Here is an 11937-nt window from a genome sequence, read left to right as displayed (position 1 = left end):
GGACAGTCTACCAATTCGTGATCAAACTTCTCACAGTAGGGGCATGAGATCCTGGTTGGGCTAGTGCAGTCGTGAGCATAGTATCCATTTCCACCACAATTGTAACAAATTAATTGTCTACGGCCCTGTCCAAGCCCCAATTCTCTTCCTTGGCCACGTCTTTGAAATCCTCCCTGCACTTCAGTCTGCACTTTGTAGGCTGGTTTTCTCTCTAGCATTAAGTCATAACTTTGACACGTTCACTCATCCTGTCCTATCGATCGATAAAAGTTACAATACAACTGTTGTGAGGTCTGGGTATATTTTTGTAATAAGTGGCAGTTATCTTTCGCATGCTTCCCTCCCACCTAGAAAATCGTGCACCAGAGTGTAGGCGTGACACTCGGTCCTACTTGTACCTCTACTCTTAATGGCATCAGGCCTTCTCCCACCAGATAGTTCGCGAAGACATGATAATGGTCCTTGTCGTGCATTTAGCTCTTATATTTAATACAAGCAGCCTCAGGATGTACATCTTGTCAGGACATTCTCCCTTGCTTTAATCTTTGCATTTCCAAACTCAAGTTTTGAATTTGCGCGTGGATTTGTTTAAATCCCAACCCTGGGTCTGGTATTGGGGTCGCATGTAACCTCATTGTTGTCTCCAGTGCCTTGGCTTGGGTTGAAATCTTATGTTGGGACAAAGCCATCCTCAGATGGGGCGTCATGAACACCACAAACCATGTGCAATTCTTCCCATCTATGAAATTCATGTTAGTTTTGTGAATGGTACACTTGAATCTTTGGTGCAGATCCCACAGAGTTTCACCAGGCAACATTGCTATCTCCTTGAACCCAATGACCGACTCGGCTTCAGACTTTGGTCGACCAAACTCCTTATTAAGTGCATCTTGGATCGCTGCTATTCCCTCATTCGGATGGTCGGTTGAGTATTTTATGTACCATGTTAGCACGTGGTCTTGTAGTGCACTGACCAGCGTGGTCTTTTTGATGTTTTCATCTATTATACCCTGCACATCCCATACAGATTTTATCACAAACCAGAACTGACTCGCCTCTTGATTCCCTAAACCCTGAAATGTTAGTAACTTGACCATGGTCGCCATCCCAGCTTTCAGGGGTGGAGGGGTGGAGGTGGTGTTGGCGTGGATGGATTCGACGTGGGTGAAAATAGTGGTGGTGTAGATGGAGGTGGAATCAGTGGGAAGTATTCTCTAATCAATTGGACACACTTTCTAGGGAGAACCTAGCGAGATCCTCCTCACTCTCCTGCAAGATAGAAATCAAGGGGTTGTTCTCTACTCCTCATGTTCTTCGATAACCCCTTCCACTCTGCATTACTCCAAACATCAATATATGCGTAGAATATATTTTTCGCACAACAACATCTTAATCCATGTATTCAATGATTTGATGTACCTACCCTACAGTCCTTGGAGAAATTTTCTTCACTGTAACTTAAGGTTGTACCTATCACGAATTTAGTGATAAATCCCCCTATGATCCGATCTAACCAGTGGTCTACCACGTGCACAAGTCTATCTTCGGTGGCTTCCAGCCTGTGCACCAGTTCTGATGTCCACACTATCGGTTGGCCTAATCTACACCTCCCCACACTATCAGCTAACGTCGTGATCCACTCGTACAACTCTATCGGAAATTTCATGAAGAATATCTCGTGTATATCCGAGAATATATAGCGATCCAACTGCTGTTCCTCCGATATCCGCGAGTTTCTATTTTCCTGGACCTTGAACTTGTGAAGCTTCAGATCCCACCAATATTCAAGCTCTTTCTTTGTAGTATTCCAGTGTTCTCACATTAGACACCCCTTAGGCAGATCACGGTCCCGGCAATGGAACCATTTGTTGGCTTATTTGGGCCTAACCAGGTTTAGAAGAGTTATTTAACCAAACGAATCCCACAACAACCAGCCCTTTCGGCAACAACCCGCAGAGGGTGGACTGAGGTCTCACCCGAGCTAGTAGGGGAGGGTGCTGGAACCAGGTTTCCACACCCTAGGGATGTCTTGGTGTGGTCTAGAGGTTTGGCGCACTAGTTTATAGCTCTGCGTTGCTTGGTATTCGTGTAGATCCAGATTGATTATATCTTTCTTATTAGTGTGCTATTCTATTGGAGGATGTAGTTACAAATCAACATGATCTTTAAGCAAACATTTAACCAACACAACTGATTCGCACATTAAAATGAACTCAGATTTACATTCATTCATACAATAAGCAGATTAAATTAAACAGATATTATGAAAGTTAGATTTGCGACAGCTCAGAAGGAACACATAATTTCAAAGGAAACTTATCTTTAAATCCACTTATCCTCAATACATTCAGATCCGCCCTACGCACTCAGCTGTAGGGACCATGCACACAATTGCGGACATCCTAGGCCTTTGCGCACACAACTACAGAGCCTCTACCTACTATCCCAACCCTCGACTCGGACTTACAGATGCTTTTCAAACTATCTTCTTCAAAAACCCATTACATTCCATATTCCAGATTTTCTATCCAAACTTAACTTCTCTACCCATAGAGCCTCACTCTATTTATACCCTTCCTTGGCCCGCGATCCCTGCACGGGCCGACTCTATTTACATTTCTTTACATTATTCTTGGGTGGACTACCCTTTGACTCAACCTATTATTATTCGCACTCTGTGCTTTCAGCAGAGTCTTTACCCTAACTTTACCAAAAATGTCCAACTTCAAGCCTCCTAACCATTGCGTGGGGCTTCCGCTACCCAACAGCAAGAAACATAGAGAGACATTTCCAGCAGAAATGTTAGTAAGGGAAAAGGCACCTTTGGAGATTGTCCACTAAGATTTACGTGGACCAATGTAGACACAATCCATTGGTGGAAACCACTATTTATTGACCTTCATAGATGATTACACAAGGAAGACATTCGTATATCTCCTAAATCAGGAAACTGAGGTGTTTGAGCTGTTTCACTAATATAAAGCTCTTATTGAGAAGCAAAGTAGACACTACACCAAAGTTCTTAGGACTGATAGAGGTGGTGAATACATCTCAAACCATTTCCTACATTTTTGTAGGGAGCATGGAATTCACAAGCAATTTAAAACAAGGTATACACCTCAACAAAATTGTGTCGCGGAAAGGAAGAATAGGATCATTATGGAAATGGTAAGGAGTATGTTGAAGGCAAAGCATTTTCCAAATGATTATTGAGTTGAAGTTGTCACTTGTGCAGTGTATATCATTATTAAGTGTCCAACCAAAAGTGTCAGGGACGTGGTTCTTGAAGAGGTGTGGAGTGGAAGAAAGCATAGTGTCACTCACATGACAGTCTTTGGATGTGTGGCTTATGCACATGTCTCATATGTGTTGAGCAAGAAGTTAGACAACAAGGGGGAGAAATGCATATTTCTTGGATATAGTGATGAATCCAAGGCATACAAGCTTTATAATCCATCAACCAAGAAGGTCATAATCAACATAGATGTGCAGTTGATAGAAGAAGAGGCATGGGATGGAAGTTTAGAGAATATAGTAAATGTGAAAGCACGCATACCACATGAAGACAAAGCAGAATTGACAGCAATAAGAAATTCCTCAACAGTAACTTCCTCTACTCCTATTCAAGTGCAAAAATTAAGATAGCAAGTAACACAATTAACGAATAATAGGATAGGGTCACGTAGTCAATTACGTGCTTCTTCAAGCACGCTACAAAGAGTAACACCAAGTGACATGTCAAGCCCATCTTTAGCAAGCACAAGAAGGACAAAATTCAGAAATTTAAATGAGATTTATGAGCAAGATGAAGTTGAAAATAGTGCTGGTCTAAATTCCTTATTTGCATTATTTTGTCATGTAGGTGAACCAATCCATTTTGAAGATGTAGTAAAAGAATAGAAATGGGTTGCGGCAATGGAGGAAGAAATAGAAGCAATAGAAAATAATGACATATGGGAGTTAGTGAACCTTCTGCAAGGAAAAGAAGTCATTGGAGTGAAGTGGGTCTATAATACTAAGAGCAACGTTGATGGGAAGATTGAAAGGCTTAAAGCGAGGATATTTGTCAAAGGAAACAAGAAGCAACATGCAAGAGATTATGCAGAGATGTTTGCACCAGTCACAAGGATGGAGACAATGCATACAGTTGTGGCGATTGCCATGCAACATAAATATAAAGTGTATCATATGGACGTAAAATCAACATTCTTGAATGGAGTGCTGAAAGATGAAGTGTTTGTTGTGCAACCACCTAGTTATGAGGTAGAAGGCCCAAACAACAATGTGTATAGTTTGAGGAAAGCTCTTTATGGGCTGAAGAAAGCACCGCGTGCATGGTATAGTAGGATAGATGCTTACTTGTTGGACAACGGTTTTGAAGAATGTGAAAGTGGGCTTACTCTCTCCATGAAAGAGAGTGATGATAAGATTCTTATTGTTGTTTTATATGTAGATGATTTGATTTTTACAGGAAACGATGATTTTCTCATCGTTGATTTCAAAGAAGTCATGAAGAGTGAATTTGAAATGACAGACTTGGTTTTGTTATGATACTTTTTGGCATAAAGTGAAGCAAATAGGAACGATACTTTTATTTCCCAATAAAAGTATATAATAGACATTTAGGATAGGTTTAATATGCAGAACAACAAGCCCACACAAACTCCAACTGTCATGGGGTTGAAGTTGAGAAAGAAGATTGCAACAGTAGTGTCAATCCAAAATTATACAAAGGTATGGTAGGTTGCTTGATGTATTTTGACTGCTACTAGGCTAGATATAATGTATGCAATGATTTTGGTTTCAAGGTTCATGGAGACACCCAAGGAAACATATTGGCAAGCAATGAAAAGGATTCTAAGATATGTCAATGGGAGAAAATAATATGGTATTTTATACACCGCAACAGACGATTTTAGGTTGGTTGGTTACACTGACAATGAATAGGAAGGATGTGTTGATGATAGAAAGAGCACATCAGGATATGTTTCTCATTTGGGTTTTGGAGCCATTTCATGGGCTTCCAAGAAGCAGGAAATAATGTCACTATCCACAACAGAAGCTAACTTTGTCGCTGCAACAGAAACAACATGTCAAGTAATTTGGATGAGAAGGAAGTTGAGGGATCTACGCCATGACCAAGAGGGAACTACAACTATTTTCTGCGACAGCACTTTCGCAATTTCATTTTCAAATAATTTTTTCTTTCATAAGAGGACAAAGCATATTGATGCTAGATATCATTTTATTAGAGAGTTCATTAACATTGGTAAAATTGTGTTGTAGTAGTAGAAGTCACAAGAATAGTTTGCTAATATTTTCACAAAGCCATTGGCACATCAAAATTTTGTTTATCTCAGAGATTGTTTGGGAATTGTCAATGGTAGTTGTGATTAAGGGGCAGCGTTGGAAGTATTAAACCAACCACTGCCTTAAACACACTAACAACGACCATACTTTCCCAATCAACTTATGTAGGTTGGGATTTTGTTTGCAGGTAGAAGGAATGAAGTTTTCCCTAGAAGTATAGGGCCGACCATTTCGCAGCACATTAGAGAGTTAAAGCACTTAATAAAAAATTGGTAAATATGTATGGAAAAACATTTACTATGAAACACACATGAGAGAGTTAAAGCACTTAATGAAGAATTGGTAAATATGTATCGTTGACCATTTTGCAACACATCAGAGAGTTAAAGCACTTCATGAAAAATTGGTAAATATGTTTGGAAAAACATTTACTGTGAAAAACACATGGGAGAGTTAAAGAACTTAATGAAGAATTGGTAAATATGTATAGAAAAACATTTATTGTGAAACCCTTACTTGAGGAATTGGTAAATATTTATGAGCAAACATTTACTGCCCTACTCTTAGTCCACAACTTCTTCGCCCATCCCGTCTCTTAAATATTTTCTTTGTCATGAATTAACGAGTGAAAGTTGTACGTTTATATAAAAATGAATGTAAAAGTTATTTGTAAATTTGAGCGAGAAAGAGAGGTGAAAGTTTGAGAGGTAAAGAGGAGAAAATCGTGGACCAATTTGTGGTGGGCGATCCCTGGTGAAGCGTAAATCACAGTAACATTCTTTTTATTTTACTTGGTGCAACAACCTCCAATTAATCATGTGAATGTATTTACATTAGTTTTATAATATAATCCAAAACTTGGTTTATTGTGATAAGGGTTTAAACTTTCATGACTCCAATTTATCATGTGAATGTATTTACACAAGTTTTATATTATAATCTAGAATTTTGTTTGTGTATTTACACAAGTTTTATATTATAATCTAGAATTTTGTTTGTTGTGATAAGGGTTTAAATTTTCACTACTAACTTTACTTTGTTGTGAATAAATTACTGTACTTTATTTAAGTGTTGTTCTAGTTATGATTTCCTTGCCACAATTGAAATTTTGCTTGCCCTAACTGTTTTCTAGAAGCTCGTCTCCTCCACCCCTGTAAAATTTTCTAACACCATTAATGCTCTTGCCATAGAGATCCACTGGACCAATGCCATAGAGATCTAGTGGACCAATGTTTTAATGCTCTTGCCATAGAGATCCACTTGAGCAATGCCATAGAGATCTAGTGGACCATTGTTTTAATATTCAGTACATTATAAAGTCCAGACCGTTATCTGTCACAAATGGAAATGTAATGGTATGTTGTTATTGCCTAACTTTCCTTTCCGCTTGTTTGGCTCTCGTCATAAATATTCATCATATATAAGAACTTAGGAAAGTATCTTCATGTTTATAATTGATTTTGACACCTTAGCTACTATTGATTTTTATTCTTCTATTGGTAGAAAACATGTACAACTATTTTGTTTTAGATTAACTATTTAGGAATCGGAGGATGTGTTCATTTATTCAGTTTGTTCAACCCTTATCCCGACTGCAGAGTTTTGGCAGCCGCTTAGGAGGCATCCTCGGGCCCACCTCTCCGTCTCAGTTTTACATAGACAGACGTTGGGGTGGATTACCAGAATTGTTTGTAGTCAGAAAACTTTCGCAGCGGAAACCTAGCCGGTAACTTTCGCGTTGTGGGAGAACGACAAGGTAACAACGCTATCACTGCAGTGTCATTAAAGCTCTGTCAGTCAGATGGTTGACGGAAATCATGGATATCAATAACATAGGGTCATCTAACAATATAACATATCGTCATCCATCGATATAAGATAAGCGTAGGTTAATTTAGTTGTTCTCCTGCATCCTCTCTCCTCAGGCCCGACAATGGATTCGGCAGCTAGTTCAACCGAATTTTTTAACTGAACTCCGCTTCTCTTATCCATTTTTTGCCCCTGTAGTTTTCATGATTTCAAAGATGCTTAGTTGGAAATTCATCATTATATATATCCACGACTCCCACTCCATTTCATTTTCGAATTCAAAATTTTACGTGGACCACAATGTAGTTGCCTCCTGGCCGTTTTAAAAAAATGCTCTGCATTTAGTGTGCTAGCATAAGGGAAAGCATGATGGGCCAACCTCTGTAGACCTCGGCAAATTGGTTCGGTGTAGGATCACATTTTAAACCTTAGATCTGAAGTTAAGTGAAACTTCTTTTTCCCTTGTTACTGGACATTTATGAAGTTTCATTTTTTTCCAGTTTGAAATAACTGTTAATATTATATATTGGAATGAACGATTTATGTATTTGAGTGCTTCAATCAAAATGCCCTTTTCATGACAAAATTTCATAGTTTTCCATCCATCTTAAATATTAGTTTATCGTAGTTCGCAATTGTCCCCATATGCTTACAATAGAGCTTAATTTTTATGGGAATGGGAAATTTTTCTACTAGAAAGAAGCTAAGCTACTCTAAGCTACTTTAAGGCTTTTCTAATAACATCTCTGTTGGAAAATATTAATAATTCCAACCACCACATTAAATGCAAAGACTATTTTCTTTTGGAGAATTTAGCTGAAGTTCCAAGAGTTAGAAAGCTTCATAAGAAGCCACCTACTCGGGAAACTTCTCCACTGTATATAAAAATCCTTTTTGTCAATCGAATCAAGCAAGTGTTCTGTGTTTTATGTTCAGCATTCTGTTGCGCTTTCTGAGCTGGTATCCGAGCTATATTCAGAGTTGAGTGCTTGAGGTTTTATGTGAGTGATCATTTTTGAGAGATCGCTGTGTCAGCCTTTGAAAGACCATTGCGTTGAGCGCTAAGAGTTTCTGTTATTTCCTGTATGTATGCAGAGTATCTATGCAGAACAAGCTTGTCGTGGAGGGCGTATTGTCCAGAAGTTGTGCGTAAGATTGTGCTGGTGCGGAGAAGTGGTTCGTGAGGCTCGTTGGAGGGAGCCGAACCGCTGAGAACATCTGCTTGAAGTTGGAGTGTTGGTAAGAGAGGGCGGCCCGATGAAGAGGCCATTCTGTTCAAGTTGGAGAACGCCTTGAATGTGAAATTGAGGGGTAAACCGAATGCTCACTAGTTGCTGTCATATGTCAATCGTTATGGTTTATTGACTCGTTTCTGGTTATTTTTTGGTGTTTTTAAAATATTCTGGAATGTTAAAAAAAATCTTGGAAGGGATAAATAGTCCTGCTTTGAAATATTAACCATAAGCTTCAAGTTTTTACCAAAAGAAAAAAGGGAAAAAAAAGAGAGGTATATTTCCAGATAGTTTCATATATATAGTGAATGATACTCATGGATTTTCAGTATTGACCATATATTGCAAGGGTTAAATCTTGAATGGACTTTCATTTTTATTAACCCAAGCTTCATGTTTGAAATTTATATTCTGAATTTTCTGTATGAAGTTTTCAAATGAATAGTGTAATTATAGAAGATTTTGGAGTGGTGAATTTGAGTTTCATTTGTTGTGTTAAAAAAAAAAAGGTAGCGATATTATCTAATGATATTGGATAAAATTTTATGTTTTATGCTTAGGGTTTATATTTGTGAAAATTAGTAATTTTTTTTGTGATTGATACGGTGAAAATAAGTAACATGGCTAATGTATTGGCAGAATCTTATTTATCTGACTCTAACAAGTTAGATAGTGAAAATTATGAAAATTAGAAGTTTAAGTTGCAAACTTTGATGGAAAGCAAAAATACATGGGCTATTGTGTCTAGAGCTAAAATTAAGCCAATGTCCCCTCAAGTCACAGATGTTACAATTCAAGATTGGGAGCGACGGGAAAACAAAGCAAAGGTGGTTTTGTGGATGACAGTTAAGGACAAATTTATTCCACACATTAGAGAGTGCAAAACATCCAAGGAGACACGGGACACTCTCAGAAATTTGTATGAGACGAACACTACAAATCGAATATTGTATTTAAAGAGTAAGCTTCTTTCAATTAAGATGGAAGAAAATGAAAGTGTTAATAATTTTATTTCTAGAATTAAAGATCTAAAGGATAAATTAGGTGACATTGGTGAATCAATATTTAGTACAGACTTGGTTACTGTGACATTAAATGGAATGTTTGATGAATATCAAATGTTTATCACTGGTCTTTTAGCTAGAGAGAAGGCTCCTACTTTCGATGAGTTGGTAGGTATACTTATGCAGGAAGAAGAGCGGAGAAGAAGCCTTAAACAGAAATCTCCAATTCAGATTTGGCATTGGTAGCCAAAGGGAAGTAGTCCTTCAAAGACAAACAGTAGGAGAATTATAAAGACAAAAAGCCACAGGTAAAATCATTTCAAGGTACACCATTACCAAGGACAAATGCCAAATCAGGTAGAGATGATATGTGTTATTACTGTGGAAAACCTAGTCATTTTGCTAAGAATTGCATGAAAAGAAGGTCTGATCAATTTAAACAAAGAATGCATTCAGGAAATTATGTTGATAGAGATGAAACAATTAGTCATGACTTTAGCAATCTTAAATTTTTTCTGTCCAATACTGCTTTATCAGCAGAAACTAATGATGATAATGCTTGGTTTATAGATTCTGATGCATGAATCCATGTGTTATGCGAAAGAGATTGGTTTGATACTTATCATGAGATTAATTATGGTGGACAAATCTATGTAGGAGATAATAGATCACATGAAATTAAAGGATATGGTGATATAAGTGTTATGATGCCTAATGGACAAGAAAAACAAATTCAAAATGTGGTGTATGTTCAAGATTAAAGAAGAACTTCATTTCAGTCTCTACTATCTAGATCAACATTTAAAAGTTGAATTTGTGAAATCACATTGTTTGGTAAAGGATGTGCAGGACAACTACAAGGCTCTCGCAAAAGGAATGAGAGTTGGAGGCTTATACAAGTTGGATGTAATGAAGAATGGGCATCAATTTTTGGCATCAACAAGCATGTCAACTATAGAGCTTTGACATCAAAGGTATGGACACTTAAATCATAATGACCTAATGTTACTACAAAATAAATTGATGGTAGAAGGTCTTCCAATTATTAATGGTGAACACTTTCAATGTGAAGGTTGTGCACTAGGAAAAAAACATAGGGAAGAATTTTTTGTGCATGAAAATAGAAGAAAATGTGAAATACTTGAACTAGTGCATACTGATGTATGCGGTCCAATGCAAACTAAGTCACTTGGTGGAGCATATTACTTTCTTATATTTATTGATGATAGAACTAGATACACCTGGGTGTATTTTATAAGAAGCAAAAGTGACATGTTTGAATACTTTAAAGAATTCAAGAGTATCGTTGCAAAGCAAACAGGAAAGAGAATTAAAATTGTTCCATCAGATAAAGGTGGTGAGTACAATTCAGGAGCTTTTATCAAATATTGCAAACAAAATGGAATTATGCAACAATTTACAGTACCACATACACCTCAACAAAATGGAGTAGCTGAGAGAAAGAATAGAATATTAGTTGAATGTGCTCGTAGTATGTTAAAAAGTAAAGGGCTTTCTAATAGTTTTTGGGCTGAAGCCATTAACACAACTGTATATCTTAAAAATAGAAGCTCTACTAAGTATCTTGAGTGCAAAACACCATTTGAAGCATTTTATGGTTTTAAACCTAAAGTTAGTCATTTAAGGATATTTGGATGCAAGGCCTTTGCTCATATTCCTAAAGAGGATAGAAGAAAGTTAGATGCCAAAGCCATCAAATGTATTTTTATTGGATATTGCACTGATAAAAAAACATATAAAATGTATGATCCAAGTACGCACAAGGTCTTTGCAAGTAGAGATGTAATATTTCATGAGCATGTAGATAAGCAAATAAAAGAAGATGAACATAATATATGGCAGTCTCCTTATGAAAGCTTTAAGGAAGAAGAAGAAGTTGTGGAATCAACTCAAGTTCAAGAACTCATGGATATTCCAAAAGACACATGAAAGAATCAAAGTCCACAAAAAAGTGATGTAGGCACTCCACAGAGAAGAAAAGGAGAAGGTACTCCACAAAGTAATGAACCTCTAAAAAGGTCAACACTACAAATTCAAGCCCCCATTAGGTATAAAGATTATGCTTTAATGTCTCAATTAATGACTGTGTTTGAGCCCTTAAATTATGAACAAGCGAAAAATCATAAAGAATGGATGGAAGCTATGAAAGAAGAGACTCTATAATGAAAAATGAAACTTGGGAATTAACAAAATTACCTGAAAATAAAGTCCCTATAGGATCAAAATGGTTGTACAAGACAAAATTTAATGCAGATGGTAGCATAGACAAGTATAAGGCAAGATTGGTTGCAAAAGGTTATTCACAAAAAGAAGGTATAGATTATGAAGATACCTTTGCTATGGTTGAAAAAATGAATACAATCAGAATAATGATAGCATTAGCAACTAAATATGATTGGAAGCTACATCAATTAGATGTAAAGTCAGCTTTTCTAAATGGTGACTTAAAAGAAGAGATTTATCATGTTCAACCAGAAGGATTTGTAAAGAAAGGTCAAGAACATCTTGTATGCAAGTTAAAAAAGGCCTTAAATGGACTAAAAGAGTCCCCCAAATATTGG

This window comes from Pinus tabuliformis, chromosome 9 (genome assembly GCF_031772625.1).
Source record: "Pinus tabuliformis cultivar Carrire ecotype Pingquan chromosome 9, CPIR1, whole genome shotgun sequence".
Classification (NCBI taxonomy): Eukaryota; Viridiplantae; Streptophyta; class Pinopsida; order Pinales; family Pinaceae; genus Pinus; species Pinus tabuliformis.
The sequence above is the reverse complement of the archived record's forward strand: the minus strand, read 5'-3'. Positions refer to the sequence as shown.